The 16,372-nt window shown below is 41.2% G+C and overlaps 1 pseudogene across 1 annotated transcript in view; it reads left to right on the top strand.

The window, feature by feature from the left end:
- LOC106008702 (contactin-associated protein-like 3B) overlaps positions 1–16,372 on the top strand; it is a 100,495-nt pseudogene that overhangs the window by 25,446 nt on the left and 58,677 nt on the right. The window contains exons 10-11 of the transcript XR_015451055.1: positions 3,929–4,168; positions 15,457–15,541. The product of XR_015451055.1 is annotated as a contactin-associated protein-like 3B (transcript). The remainder of the gene's footprint in view (positions 1–3,928; positions 4,169–15,456; positions 15,542–16,372) is intronic.

The raw sequence follows: 16,372 nt of genomic DNA, 5'->3' as shown, positions 1-16,372 counted from the left end.
ATCCCGGGCAGGATTAACGCCAGAGCATGGCTTTATATTTTTACGTGTTTTTTAAAAAATGCCATTTGGCATAGTTTAGATCCTTCCTTGTGGGTGTATTTCACTCTTAGTGTGGCTCTCAATGCTTTAGGGCTCAAGGACTGGGCGTTCCATGGCCTTTTCCGTCAGAGAAATAAAAGCAAAGGCGTTAAATACGTTCCTTACAGTAGTGCTGGAGATACTTTATGCAGATCTCATTAAAAAATAAAAAGTGCAAACAGTTCTCCCTGCTTGTCAAAGAATGTTTACATTCTTTTGATTCACGCATCAGTCAGTTGCAGACTCTGCTTGATAAGTAAGAAGTAAACCATGACTCAGTACATTGTCTCTCAGAAAAGGTGCGGGTTCTGAGAGCTGAGTGTTAGCCCTGGTGCCCGGTGCTCCTGCGAGCCGCACACAGGCTCACACCATTCATTCCGCCTGGCCATCCGGGCATCAGTTAGGCAAGGACTCCGGTATTTTGAAGCGCTGACCACATCTCTGTCAGGATCCTGTCTCAAGTCCTTGTATTTTTGTAATGCGTATGGTATAAAGAATATATTTGGTATCACCTCCATTTTATAATTCCAGGAACAAAAATCCCTTGAATGTTATTTATAATACAAATGTATAAGAAGTGCTTTTGTATTAAACTTTAGAAAGTAGTACTAAATAATTTCCTGATTTGTTTTTAACAAGAATAGTTTGATGCAATGCAAAGACAAATGTAAAATAAACTGTATTTCCAAAATTAGAATACAACTCAAAATATTTGCCAAATATCATAGTTGATGCCTTTATATTATAAAGAGGAAAGACAACAGTCAAACTGATGATAATACAAAAGATCTAGTCTTTGGATCTTTAATGTTCTTGCTAAGTATTATTGGTAAGATTTCAGAGTTAGTGAGTCCCAGTGCTGTTATTCCCCTGAGAAATCATCCCTGGCTCCTCCTAGCCAGGAGGCTGAAGGAGATGCAGAGGTTCTCAGGGCCTGGACTGGGTGGGTTACCGGGCTCTGAGATGAGCTTTTGTCTACCTTTGATCTGACCATGGCTAGATGCTGAGTGGTTGGCTAGGTAGCTGCTGAGTGTATGGACTTCTGGGCATGGCTCCATGTAGAATTCTCAGCGCCATGTGTAACGATCACAGAATACCTATGTATGAAACATTTTGTCCATGTGAGGCATGATCTCAGTGGATGGATTTCTCTGTTTCGCAGTTTTCATTATTATTTTCTCCTCTCACAAACAAGGGGAACAGTATAGGAAAGGAGACTTAACCTAAAACGTATTAAAAGCTGTTAGGCCAGAGATCACAGAAGACTTCTTACCGAAGGGCACTAATAGATAAAAGGACAGATGTATAGATAGACTGAAGGACAGGCAAACATGAGCACTTGTCAGAACACTTCCAGTGAGGCTGCAAAACCAGTGAGGAAGGCAAGCCAGAGTTAAAAAGCAATCAGTTGCTGATATAAATGCCAGGGTATACTGATGAGTTTCTGTAATGGTGACAGTAATTATAATAAAGTAGCCTGTTCATTGTTAGGAGATTTATCAGACATTATAGATGGATAAGGTATCCCTCTTTCAAGCAAAGTCCTATAATTAAACGTAAAACTAGATAAGGTGCCGGGGATTTAGCTCAGTGGTCTCACTGCCTGCTGTGCAAGTGCAAGGACCCAAGTTCAATCCGGGGTACCAAAAAAAAAAGGTGATATTATGGTTTCTTCCATAATGAGATGCAAGATAGAGAGAACTCAGTAGCTATTCTACTTGTGAATATTTATGAATGTCTATTAAACAGTGAATATGCTGCCCCCTGAGGCATGTGCTCAGGAATCCCATGACCAATTATATGCAACCAAGGTTTGAGTTTCTTGGGCTCCACTACAGTTGCTGATATCTTTCCCATAGTATGAAGAAGGACCCTCATTTTAAAATACAAATTTTTATTTATATAACTAGGCAGGCAGTAACATGTGTTAGCTAAAATTTGCTAATTGGAGATATCAGTATTATGCCAATCATCTTAACAGTATATTGCATAGTGAATGCATTTTACAGTTTCTTCCAGTGTAAGGTCAACATTCATTCTTCATTAGTAGGGTAACTTGAAAATTCCTGTGGCATAGCTTAGTGATTTTCAATCCTTACAGCAGCACAATGATGCCATCTGAGGGGTTCATTTATTTATTTAGATATTTTGAGACAGAGTCTCACTCTATGGTCTAGGCTGTCTCAAACTCATGATTCTATTGTCTCAGCTTCCCGAATGCTGGGATTACAAGGGTGTGCCACCATGCCCAGGTAGCTTTTTAAAAACCCTAATGTCCAGATCTCCCACCCAAAGATTCCTATTTGTGGTCTGTTGTGCAGCCAGGTTTACGAACCAGATTGGCATAACTAAAACTTTCAATATTGAAACATTTCTAACATTTACCAAATAATCAACTTGCCATAAAAGTAAATGTTAAGAATATTTCTACAGTTTTTAATGGTGTGGTATATTATTTATTGCTGCATGACAAATTGCCACACATTTAAGAGCTTAACCTTACCACAGTCATGACCTTGCAGTTTCTGTGGGTCAGTCAGGCATAGCCCGTGTACATCCTCTGCTTAGGGTCTCACAAGCTGCAATTGGTGTAAGCAGGGCTGGGTGTCATCTGTTGCTTCCACTGCAGAAGAATGTACTTTCCCGCTGTCAAAAGTGTGGACACCATTCAGGGTCTTGCGGTAGGACTTCCCTGAGCTCCTGTTGTTTTGCTGGCTGCTGTACAGAGGGATCCTTGCCTTTGCATGGGTGTTTGCATCCTCACAGGTAGAGGGAAACAGAACCTCTAGCAAGACAGTTTCTATAACCTCCCATAGCATAATCATATATGCCTGCATGTATCAGGTACAGCATGTCACCTTTGTCATATTGTCACAGTGCCTCCTACAGGCAAGGAGAATCACACAAGGGCATGAGCCCCAGGAGGCAGCTACCACTTAAGAGTCTGTGGGTTACATAGAGATGAATGATGTATGTGCATTTCACAGGACGGCAATTCAACAGTATATCAACGTCAAAGTAAAAATTCTGTTAAAATATTTATACAATAGCATTTAATTACTCTATGATGAGTCCATGCACTCTGCTTTTAAAATAATTAAAATCTGCTGGCTTAGTCAGATTTTTTATTATGCTGTATGTAAATTGAGAGGTACTGTAAGTTTTATTCTGCATCATTAATGGTTCCTGCTTCTACTAAAAGGGTGTTTAGGGAGGGTATATGTTGGCCTTTTACTGATATAAAAGTTATTTCTATAAATTTATGTAACAGACATCCATTTAAATACCCAAAGCATTTCAAAGATACTTTGTTTTTGTCATCACATACCAAAGTAAATTGAGGCGGTCATAGAGAAGGATTTTTTAAACCAAAATTTTGTAACTTTTGTAACTTGGAAGTAAGTTAGCTTGAATAATAAAAATGTCTCTTTTTTTTTAAGAGTTAGGGTTTGGGTTAGTACTTTTTCTAAGTTCAACATATTGGTAGTTTGTCAGTTATTACTTTTTTGTGTAATAAATATTTTGTATTTGAAGCATGAAAAAAAATTTTAAAATATCTGCTGGCTTATTAACATGAAGTGGAAAATGGCCTAAGAGGTCCTGTGTTTCTTGCATTTAAATATAAAGACATTAACTGAAATCCAACCACAGTCTACCTTGACATCTGCCAACTGTAGGGATTTAGAAGTAAACTTAATAGAAGTAAACTCAATGTTATAATACCATTTGGCCTCAAAATTTCTGATAAGATAGATATGATAGATATATGATCTTAGGAGAAATTCTAGTTTGGCTGAAATTTATAATTTACCTTCTGACTTTATATTTTTCCTTTTTTCTCTCTCCTCAGGTGTCATGGCAGTTGTGATATTTATCTTGCTATGCATCACTGCCATAGCGATATGCATTCATCCACAGAGGTGGCTATACCAAAAGAATGATTCAGATGTCTCAAAACCTGGAGACCATGCTGAGACTGCTCTGAGAAGTGAGCTCAACTTGCAAAATGCAGTCAGTGAAAGTCAGAAGGAGTGTTTCTTCTGATCAGCAGCTGTGATTTCCTTTCTGCTATGACAGTGTAGCCTTCATGGTAAGCTGGGGGCTGTTAGTGGGTGGATACCTGGCCCTTGTCCTACAGGTCCACACAGTGAGTGTATGGCCCCTTCAGCTTGTCCACGTCCAGCCCTAGACATGGTGCCAGGAGGCTCTGCCAGGGCCCCTCATGATCTGTTTCTGTAGCAGCAATGTAAGTGGGGTTGATGAAATGAGTATTGGATGTCAGCTATGAGATTTTACTGTTGAATTCAATTATGGAAAAGAAAACTAAGAGATAGCAAAATACATAGAGGATTTCAGTATGCAGCAACTTTCTTAGTTTTGTTTGCAATTTGTAATTATAATGTTTATAGATTATAATGATTACCTAATGAGCTCATATTGTACTTTCTCTAACTAAACTTGTGCCCAGTTATAGACATCAAGTTAGTGCTGCAAGTATATCTTTCATCCACATCTGACTGAAACATAACCCTAAATTTATTCCCCTGAAATGTGAGGCAGTTACATCAATTTTTCACTATAGTCCTGTGATTCTCTTTTTATTAAGGATATCACATTTTTTATGTCATCTGACTTTCTTTTCATTTATTAGGGAAAAAGTTATATTTTGAACTGAGTTCCCCATGTGTCTGTTGACATTTTGAGCTGTCTTAGCAAAACTGTCCCTCCCTAAGTTTGGTTACTACATAGAATATTCCCAGAAGGATGCTTGATTATGCTAATGGCAGATGTAGGTTATATGATCTGAATTAAACTTGTTATTTGAGTCAAGATTCTAGGGTCTTGGGATCAGTTTCCAATGCAGCACCAAATTCAACCAGTTCATTTTATAATAGGCTATATCTGCATGCTAAGAATGCAAGGTGTTTATGTTAACTATGGTAATTGTCTTAGTAACTATTTTTGTAGCAGTTGTTCAGTAACCACATGGAGCCACCATTTATAATAAGGTGCTACATTCCCCAAATCCCATGTGTCCACCAGATGTTAATTAGATGACTTACTTCATCCACAACAGGACAAATTTGAACTATATAAACTTAGCCTTGCTGTTACCTTTGAGTATATACCTAATTTATTGTGTTCTTTTTTAAAAATGCAGAAAGATATCCTCTATATTATCTTTTTCCAAAAAACTTTTTTCCTATGGTTTCTTACTAGCTTTCCATGAGTCACAACAACCATCAACTGTAATACAGCACATATTCTTTGTCTTGGTTTCTAAGATGTAGGAGCTAGGCATCGGTTCAACTGGGGCTTCAGCAAAGTTGTAACCAGCTGGGGCTTCATTCTCATCTGGATGCTCACTGGGGAGGATCTGCCTCACTGCCATGTTGTTGACACCATTCAGTTCCTCACTGGTACACAACACTAGCACCTCACTCCTTCAGTGCTAGCAAAGGAAGCAGGCAGTAAGGCAGGTCTGCTAGCAAGAAGGGAGGCTTAGGAAATGTCCTGTAATCATAAGGGTGACTTCTCATGACTTGTGCTGTAACCTGTTACTGAGAAGCAAGTCACAGATCCTCCCCACCACAAGGGGAGGAGGTTACATGTAGATTATGAACGGGGGCTGGGCAGAACTTGAAGTCTTTCTACTATGGAACAATATATTGGTCTTTCTTTAAATGATGACAATTTTTAATGATCTCAGTACAATTTTTTTCTTTCTGATGGTATGAAAGGAATAAACATTCAGTAGCAACTGTACTTTGAATTTTGATCTTTTCCTTGGCTAGCAGTATGATACTCTTTTAAGCCACCGCTCCAGCCAGCACATGATCACAGGGTGAACTCCTGACAACCTGCAGTTCTCTGCGTTGCTGAGCCAGGCTGTTCAGTAGAATAGATGTATTAAATGAATTTTCAATTTATAATGTTTTTAACTCACAATGAGCTTATTGGAACAGAATCTCATCTTAAGTTGAGGAGCATCTGCATTTAAGGACTTACCTTCTAGAATGAACTACATACTTTTTTCCCCACAAGCCCATACAGATAGGGGAAGGATTCAACACAAAAATGATAGGCTCAGTTTAATGCATAGCTGGGTGTAGACATTAAGCAATCATTGTAGCTTTAACAAGTGATCATCTTGTATACTAAAAGAATTTATTGCTTTAGTAGCTGGAGTTTACAGATTTATTGATGGTTAGCTACACTGCTCTCTGCTCTAGAGAGTAATAAGAGTTGCACCAAATAGAAGTGATGCATATCCACCTTGTCTTACTGATTTTTAAACTTTACCTACTTATTTGTTAATATTTTTAAATTAAATTAGGAAAATATTTTTTGAGAAGCTGAATAAAGTTGAAATTATGAAATTATACTGTTTTCCCATTAAATGTTAAAAATGTGCAGATGTATACATTGAATAGTGGTGTGTGTATTATTTATACTGCATATTTAGATAATATTGGGGTCTTTTTAATATTTTTGTGGTGGTACTTAAATGGTTAAAGACAAAGTAAAGAATAAAACTAGGCAGATACTTACCAATTATTACATGCTAAAATGTTTAGAATCAGAATAAAATGTTTAAAATCAGAGATTTATAATTATTGCACTTTCGGCAAAAAACAATTTAGCAATCAATAAATTATTTTTAAATGTTTTCCATAGCTTTAAAGTAATATTCCCTAAGGCTAGTTGTGTTAAAATATTCATGTATTTTATATATTTTAAATCTATGAATATAAAATATTCATGTATTTTTAATAAAAAGTTAAAAGCAACTCATATGCTGGGCTTATCACAGCATAGACCTATCAGAGGAGGCAGTATAAAACTCTTAGGATATGTGTAGATGTACAGTTCTGAAAGTATCTGACAAAGCACATAACTATCATAAAGATGCTCAATGAGTAAAGAAACAGGAAAAATCAGAAAAGTCATGCATGAACAAAATGAGATATCAACAAAGAGATAGAAATTATCTTTAAAGGAACCAAACAAATTTTAGAGTTGAAAAATAAAATAACTGAAATGAAAAATTCATTGTAATGTCTGGGAGACCACCCTGTTGATTATGCCCAAAGCAGGCTGTAAGCAGCACAGGTTGTAAAGAGTTAACCACACAATTGGCTTGTTTTAAAAAGTGAGTCTGACCAAAGCCTATGTGACTCATAAGGACATTGCAGTGATGCATGAATCAGAAATTATTTCCCCTGAAATGGCCATGGCAGAGGCCAGAGAAATGGTCCATGAAGCTGTGGGGCTCTGATATGGGATAACATGACACCTGAAGTCAGAGTGACTCATACCCAAACTCTGTTCCAAGAATTGAAACCTTCTTTAACTGAAAAGAAAGGTTAATAACTAACCTATATCTGGTCTGTTCTATTCCCAATGCCAAAATGCCTTGCTCATTCTTTTACAAGCCTTGCCTGAATCAACAACTTGTCCCTAGCAACCACACATAGTTCCCTCACCCTCATTTAGTGAATGATTGTGTAACAAATAAATATCAGCAGTTCTGGCTGTTCAGGGTCTTGCTGTTTATTCAGCTCTGATCTTCCTAGTTCCCCATTTCACTTTGATTCTGTCTCTGAGTCTTTCTTCTTGCCTGGTGTTGCAGCACTAAGCAGGAGATTGGGATCCTCTGCAGGGGTCCCTGGTAGTGTAGTTGGCAAAAGAATCAGCCAACTTAAAAGCAGATCATTTTAATTGGTCAAAACAGAGGAACAAAAAGAAAAAAGGTTTTAAAAAGTAAAAAGACCCTACTGGCTTTTGGGACATTCTCAAATAGACCAATATGTGCGTTATGGGAATATTGAAAAAGAAAACATTTAGAAAAAGGGCAGAAAGGTTATTTGAAGAAATAATGACTGGAAACATTCCAAATCTTCAGAGATGAGCATACAGATTCAAAAAGCCAAAAAACTACAAATAGGTAAACCCAAACAAAAGCATATTGGGAAACATTATAATCAGTGTCAAAAGTAAAAAACAGACTCTTGAAGGCATCATGAGAAAACCACTCATTACATACATGGATTAAATTATCATGGATTTCTAAGAAACCTTGCAGGCCAGAAGGGAGTAGGATCACATGTTCAAAGTACCGAAAGAACAAAAAAGGCCAGCCCAGAATACAGTATGCAGGATGTTTTAGTCAGAAAGATTCAGCAAGGGAATACATTAAATACAGGACACATAACTTATAGGGTTATTTTATGACAATTACCTGAAGAGTCACATGCAAAGGAGTGCAAGAAATTAACTAGGATTCAACTGAGGGTCTAGATCCCAGCAATTTCTCCAAATTTTTCACACTCCTCCCAAAAGCCAGTTCCAGAGGCTTCTTAACCACATGGTCATGTAGCATCACAGTAATGACTCCACTTCTTGTACCAAAATCTGGCTGTTACTTTCTCACTGCTGGAACCAAATACCTGACACAAGTTAAGGGAGGAGAGGTTTATTTTGGTTCACAGTTTGAAGAGATTTTGGTCATAGCTGGTTGCAAGGCAGGGTGCCATGGTAGATGAGAATGACAGAGGAGAAATAGTTCATGGCATGAGAAGCAGGAAGCAGAGAGGGATCAAAGGAATAGGAAGAATATATACTTCCAGGCCAAGCCCACCAGTTTTCGCCTCTCAACATCACACCCAGCTACAAATTCATCAGTGGATTAATACAGTATCACAACCATGATCTAATCACCTCCACAAAGCATCACCTATAGATACATAAGGCTTTGGAGGAACTTTTAGATATAAGCCATGTCAAGGAGTAAGAAAAAGAAGACAGAAAAAAAAGAAAAAGGACACATCTGTAGTCCCAGCACCCAGGAGGCTGAGGCAGGAGGATTGCTGTGAGTTTGAGGCCAGCCTGGGCTACACAGTTAGTTCAGGGCCAGCATGGATTACAAAGCAAGACCTTATCTCAAAAAAAAAAAAAAGTCCCTGTACTTTTGAATGATCTGTTTCCTTCTAGAGTCCACAGTTCCAGAGCCCAGAATTTCATGGTTCCACTTAGCCTTATGGCCAGTGGATTTGTGATATCCAGTCCCTGTTCCAGAGGCCTCTCTTTTACCTCAGCCTGTGGCAATGTCCATGCCAAGACATATCTTTGCTCAGCTTGATGGACAGGGAAGGCAGTCAGACCCCAGATATGTGTTGGATGTAGGCAGCAGGGCAAGGGTTTAAGTACTTATTGCTGGCAAGTACTTTTAGACCCGTGTGTTTCTCAGCACAACTCAAGCCAAGCCTGGCTTCTCAGTGTAGGTTGTGGGGCCTGTTCCTTTCCTGGCTTGAGTTAAAATGTCTCAGGAGATTTCTTTCTAGCCTGCTTCCTGTCTTTAGCTGTCTCCTATGGTTGTCTCTTACCCAGTCATTCTGAGAAGGTGATGCTGTGAGACCTAGGTGATATCTAATTGCCCTGCCTGTATTCAGCAAGAATCTTGTTAGATTATTTTACCCAGGATCCTCCTTATGCCTGATGTTTTCCCTTCCTCATTTTCTTCCACTAACCCCTTACTCTTCTTCTGAGATTCCTATTTACCCATATTGTTTTGGATGTTGATCCCAATCTCTCCTTCATTGCAAAATCCCATTGCAGCATTACCTCTACATGTAAGGAGGATCCTATATAAAATCTTCCTTACTATGTTTTAAGAAGTGCCATTGAACAACTCTTTTTTAATTTAAAAAAGGGCCTGCTGTAAATAATGCATAGTTTTCCACTGCTGTACAAACTTTAACTATAGTGTGTACATCTGGCTGAAGGGACAGAAAATATAATTTTTGAGCTTGGGGAATTTGCTCTTCATTATAATCATATCTGATAGAGGCCAGATGGGAGTACTGCTACATTGACCAAAGCTCACCAGTCCTAGCGACCTAAGTCTCTGTTTCTTTAACCTTAAGTTTCCTGGGTGACATGGCCAGATTACCAAACAAGGCAACCAGAAATCCCCTGCTAAATCTCCTAGAAGTCTTCAGTCAGAAAACCACTCCCACCTCTTCTAAACCCTTAAAACCCCCTGAGTATATACGAAAGTACCTTCTCTCTTCTGCCTACCAGATCAGAGAGGTCCCACTCAGGTTTGGTAATAAACCTGCTTGGACTGTTGAGTTCACGTCCTGCTTCTCTCTGCTCTCATCTGGTCCTGAAACCTGGGAACAGGAGCCAAGGACAAAGTCTCCCTTGCAACCCAAGTAGCAGTGGGGAGTAGCAGCTCATCCTGCATTAACTCCTGGATCTTGAGAGTCCTCCAGCCTCTTTCCACATTTCCTCCCCTTCATCTTCCACCAGGCTAATGACTGGGGATTTGTGGCCTCCCCTTGTGGGACTTTGAGAGTCTGGATGAAGCTATTCTTCAGTGAACTCCCCAAACCTTTAGGAGTAACTTTCAAATTCTGACTGCCTGATTGGTCAATTTGCCTTTTTACCCCCCAACCCCCACCCCTGCATGAACTCCAGTCCAAGCACCTCTTTGCCAGACCTCACCTGGAGCATCAAACTCTGGCTTGATTCAACCACCATACCCTGGAAGGGGAAGACATGGCCTTTTTGGGCCTCCCTTGGTGCTTGGAGAGGTCCAAACCATCATTCCACTCTTCCACTCCCCCTTTCTCAACAGTTTTCCTCTGTCCAGAAAGGAGGAGACTTCTGACTGTCAACCAGGGGGAATGCCCTCTCTTGGTTGTCCTGCTCTGGGAGCTCATGGACTGGTCTCAAATTGCCCCCTGGAGAGACATCCTGGGAACTTGATTCATGACCCTGGCTGACTTTCTGGCCCTTCTGAGATGAAAATCACCCCTCAAAACCTTCAAGAGACACCCCCTGGGGTTGCCTCCTCTGCAATCTCTCCCAAATGGGCCTTAAGAGAGATATCCAAGCAAAAACTCTATTTTGGAAGATGCATTGCCATCTGGGGAAGCCAACCCTCCCCTGAGTTCTTCCACATCCTCCGAGCCCAAATCTACACCAAGGAAGGACTTGGCTGTGCTCTTAGCCCTTTCCTTCTCTAGCAACTGACAAGGCCTGGATCTGTCCATCCACTCTGCAGGACACCCAGTGGAGCCTTGGGTACATATGATGGCACAATACATCCTAGGATTCCTCAACCAGTTCACTGATGGAAGCCCACCCCCCATTAGGTTATGTCACCATCGAGGGGCACTCTGATGACAAATCATGCTTCCTTCCTAAAGAGGTCATTGCAGCGGCATCCCTTCTGCAGAGTACCACCTCACAACAAACTGAGCTTATAGCTCTTACCAGAGCACTCACACTGGCCAAGGACAAAACCATCAACATTTATAGACTCCAAATATGCATATAATATCCTACACTCCAAAGCTCAAATGTGGCACGAGAGGGGTTTCCTGACAAGAAAGAACACTGCCATACAAAATGGATCCCTAATCCAAGATCTCCTGGAGGCCACACTGCTCCCCTATAGGGCAGCTGTCATACACTGCAAAGGATTTCAGCACCTCACCTAATTTACAAATATTATTAACATCACCCAAGGAAATAATGAGGCAGACAAACTAGAAAACAGGCAGCTATTAATCTCTTCCATATCCTAATTCTTGTCCCTCCTCGTCCCATCCTATACATCACAAGAACTCCAGATGCTCATTAAATAGGGAGCCATGGTTGTTTATACATGGGAAGCTTGCTATCCCTGAACAAACATACACAAATTTCTCCTTTCCCTTCATGATTAATTTCACGCCAGAACACCCTCCCTGGCCTACTTCCTAAAGTCACACATCGCAGCCTTGACCTAAATGCTGTCCTTAGCAAAATTTCCTCTGACTGTCATTTCTGTCAGGCCACCAACCCCCAACTGAACATCCAACCCCCTTTCTTCTCTACTCACCAAGTCAGAAGGACCCCCCAGGGAATCCCAGAATCCCCCCCATCACAAAACTTAATTATCTCCTTGGTTTGGTTGGCACATTTTCAGGGTGGTTTGAGGCCTTCCCCACCTCTAATCAGAGGGCCTCTGTGGTCACTCATATACTACCTACAGACATCATGCCCAGTTTTGGCCTCCCATCTCAATCCAAACTGACAACAGGACTGAATTCACCTCCCAGATCACCCAACAAGTGGCCTAAATATTGCTTGGAAATTCTACATTACTTATAGGCCTCAGTCATTTGGTAAGATGGAAAAATCTAATGGTCTCCTCAGAGTCTTACCAAGCTCTCCCTTCCACAGGAATTAGATTGGATAAAACTCTTGCCCTATGCTCTCTTTAAACTTTTCTCTCTTAAAGCAGATATTGTCACTGGGCAGGGTAAGGGTGATCAGGATTGAAAAGGATGTTAAGGGGTTGTTGGGATGAGGCCAGGGGTGGGGTGGAAGTGCCCCAGACTCTGGTATTGAGGTGAGGGGGGATAAGAGCCTCAGGGAGGAGGCAGGGAAGGAGAGACTAGAGCAGCTATAAGTGCTGGCTGTATCCCAGGGATGGTCAGAGTGGCTGACAGCTTAGCTAAGATGTCTCACCCTAAAAGGGGAATGGGACAGGTAGAGATAATTAAAAATGAGTGTGGGAAAAGATATTAGCTCAATTGACACCAAATTGGGGGCATTTTAAAAGGTCTAGAGACTTTTCTATTGATCCCCACAACAGTAATTGGGGCCAAGGAGGTTGGCTCTGGAAAAGAAGGCAAGGTAGAGGGCCTAGTGCCCTGTGTCAAGCAGGAATGGGATGGACTTACCCTCCATGATAAGAGTTACCTGAAGCTCAGCATCCGCAATGGTCCAAGAGTCTGTGGTGGCCTCCAGATGGCATCAGTTCTCTGTGGCTGTGCCAAGAAGGTCTGGGAAGTAGCTGGTTGGGGGAACCTGGGGGTGTGGCCAAGAAGCAGCAGGGGTGGTTGCTTGTGGTAGATTATCTGACTGCAATGGGGATCCTCACAGGAAGGACATGGCTTAGAGGAATCCCAAGCTGCAGGCATTCCCTAACCCAGTGACATCTGGTGGCACTTGAAGCATAGCCCTGGGGGCACACCTCAAGTCTGGGCCATCTTTGATCCTTTATTAGTTACCTGGTGGTCAACTGTGGGAATTCTTACAGCAGAGCCCAGCATCTGCAGCTCAGAAATGTGCTGCTGTCAACCACATTCATCCCTGTTATTATAAACTTTGAAAGTCAAATTTAATAGTTCTTGTGACATTTGAGGAACAGTCTCCAGTTTCTGTAATTTTTAAATGAATATCTGGGGCAGATTGAGTCATAAAATGCATTTTTAAAACAAGGCAGCCTTCTGGACCCTCTGGATCTAGGGCCATAAAATGCCTGAGGGCAGCAGCCAAATGGGCCATGAATTGGGCTGAACTTTTATCCTTTGTCTGGGTGGTTTCTTTAAGTTTATCATAATTAAATGCCCTGTGTGCTGCCTTGCAGAGTCCTTCGACTAAGCAAGTAGCCATAGAATTATGGCCTTTGTGAGCCAGGGAATGTCCTTCCTCATGTGGCTAGTTAAAATCTCACTTTGGGTTGGCGCCCTCTTGAAGATTAGACTCAAGGTACCTGTGTTCATCTGCAACAGCTTGGGGCAAAGACCAAATGTGTTCTCATTCCTCAGATGAGAGGATTGAGGAGAGGATAATATTTAGATCATCCCAGGTAAGGTCATAAGGCTGAATGAGATATTGGAACTTTTGAATATATCTAGTAGGGTCTATGAAAAAGGAACCTAAATGCTGATCGATCTGAGAGAGAGCGGACAGGGAGAAGAGAACACAGACTCTAATTATTCCCTCTGCTCCTGCCCCCTCTGGGGTGTGAGGGTAGGGAAGGGGCTCTGAAATGCAGTCTGGACCGGGTATGAGGCGGGGTTGTATTGAGCACAGTATATGGAGGAAGGTCAGGCCCAGAGGGCAGCTTTGAGCAGAGGGGGGCTTTGGCAGGGAAAGCAGCAGAGTACTCAGGTGGGAACTGAGTGGAAGTGACGGAAGGCTCAGAGAGGGAGGGAGAAGCATCTGTGGAGACAGGCTGGGGGTGGGCAGCAGTCCCTGCAGTCACAGCAGGAGGCTCTGGGGAGGGAGGGGAGCTGGGAGAGGAGGTGTTGGAACCGCCAGGGGACAGTGGGGTCGGTTGGATCTGTCCTTATGATCTGTCCTTGTCAGATACAGGCAGTGCAGTCAGGCAGAAAGGAAAGAAAAAGGATTTGAGAAAACTCACAAGAATTACACAAAGTGGCAATGTTATGAAGTATGAATGCCTGAACACAGTGAACTTCTGATCATTTTCTCAGCCTCTGGCAGTAGTTATCTGAGGCTTACAGGATGGAGAAATCAAAAGTGCCATTTTCTGGCCACTGAGAGCCATTTTCTAATTTATATTGTGGCCATGCAGTGTTACAGAAGCACATTAGATGTTCAGGCTTTAGATCAGAATATAGGTGGAAAGGTCTCTGAATTTTCAATACATAGGCTAGAGGAGAGGAAGAAGGAAGGGTCCACATTAGGGCAGAGAGAAATAAGCTTCTGTAATGCCTGGTGTGCCGAACAGCAACGGCGTCAACAGTGGATGTCTCCAACTCTGACTGAGGTTGTGACACGATGTAGGTGAGTGGCGGCCAAGATGGTCATCATCATGATTGGTCCACCTCCGAAGGGAAAGACAGTTCTTTCCTGAGATTTCTGTGACAAGGGCTGGGCTTTAAATGGCACAGAAAAGTAGGACAGATCTCTCTGTGTCCTAGAAAGTGAGGGGGAAAAGTAGAACTAAGGAGAGGAGAGAGCAGAGCTAGGAAGATGAGATAATTTACATTTATTATTTATATTTATATTCTTTATTTAAGAAAGCTTTATGGGCTATTATGTGGTCTATTTTTAAGACAGTTCTTTATGCTGCTGAGAAGAATGTGTATTTTCTATTGTAGTACTGTAGAACACTAAACAGGTATATGTTAAGTCCATTTGTTCAAAGGTTTAGTTCAGCTCTGACATTTATTTTCTGACTTTCATCTAGCTGATCTATCTGTGAAGGTGAGGTGCTGTGACCCCTCTATGAATATGTTGGTGTTTATTTGATCTTATATGTCCAGCAGTGTTTGTTTTATGAAGTTGGGTCATACGCTAGCATTCAGTGCATACATAATTACAATTATTATCTTTTCCTGTTGATTTGTTCCCCTAACTAATATGTAATGAGTTTCTTTTCTTCCTCTGGTCAGTTTTTTTTTTTTTTGGTACCAGGGATCGAACTTTTGTTTAAATGCTCATCCTCTTCTATGTACTCATTCCATCAGATATTTTGGGTTTTTTGGCTTCATTGCCTTGAGAATTTGGGGGAGTGCTGTATTGGTGGTCTTGCATTTATTTTCTTTTTCTTTTTTTTGGTACCAGAGATGGAACTCAGGACCTTGGGCTTGGGAGGCAGGCATCGTGTCACCGAGCTACATCCCCGGCCCACGTCATGCATTTCTTAAAGGTACATTGTGGTGGAATGTTCTTCTTTCTTCATGGACTATGAAAGATTTGTAGGATCTGGGTTTTAATTTAATTCTAGTGTTTGAAACACTTCACTTCAAGCTCTCCTGCCCTTTAAATTTTGTGCTGAAAAGTCTGCTGTAATCCTATGGATTTAACTTTATATAGGATTTTGTTTTTGCTTTTCTCTGATAGCTTTGAAGATTTTGTCCTTGTTTTTGTCATATCCAGGGGTAGCACTGTGCCTCTTCATTGGGATGAGCAGCTAACCAGGATTGTAAGCTCATCACCAGTAATGAATTAAAGGAACAAAGTTCAAAAGGGAAGACAATTTAGTTGTAAGAAGGAAAAAACATAAGTTAGAAAGCTACCCCAAAGTGAAGGGAAGGGGTCCCTGGAAGATAGATATCTGCTGGCCTTTGTCCTCAACTTTCTTCTATCAAGTGATAGAGATCCTTCCCGCTGGAGCTTGTCACAACCTGATTCCCTATCTTTGGGTGGGTCCCAGGTCCCAAGACCCTAACTTGGGTGCCATTGCCTATATAGCTGGGCTTTGATTTCTCCCTGCCTGCTTGTCCTTGTCAGGGCTGTATCTCTGAGATTCATAGGAGGAGATTAAGAGGAACTTTGCACACAAGGTCGAGTTAGTGATGAAGTAAGGGGATGCATGTGTATCTAGTGCAGTAATATAGTAACCCTAGAGAGAGAAATGTACACATACAGGTGTGCGTATATTTTTATATACTTAATGTTATGAGTTGTGTCTTGATGTCCCCCTCAAAGCATCATGGAGTCCTAGGTGGAGCTTTTTCTGGAATTGATTCATGGTGCA

Source organism: Heterocephalus glaber, unplaced genomic scaffold, assembly GCF_053883595.1.
Source record: "Heterocephalus glaber isolate CG9 unplaced genomic scaffold, H.glaber_assembly_v1.0 deba00001146, whole genome shotgun sequence".
NCBI lineage: Eukaryota > Metazoa > Chordata > Mammalia > Rodentia > Bathyergidae > Heterocephalus > Heterocephalus glaber.
Note: the sequence above shows the minus strand (reverse complement) of the source record. Positions and strands in the feature narration are given on the sequence as shown.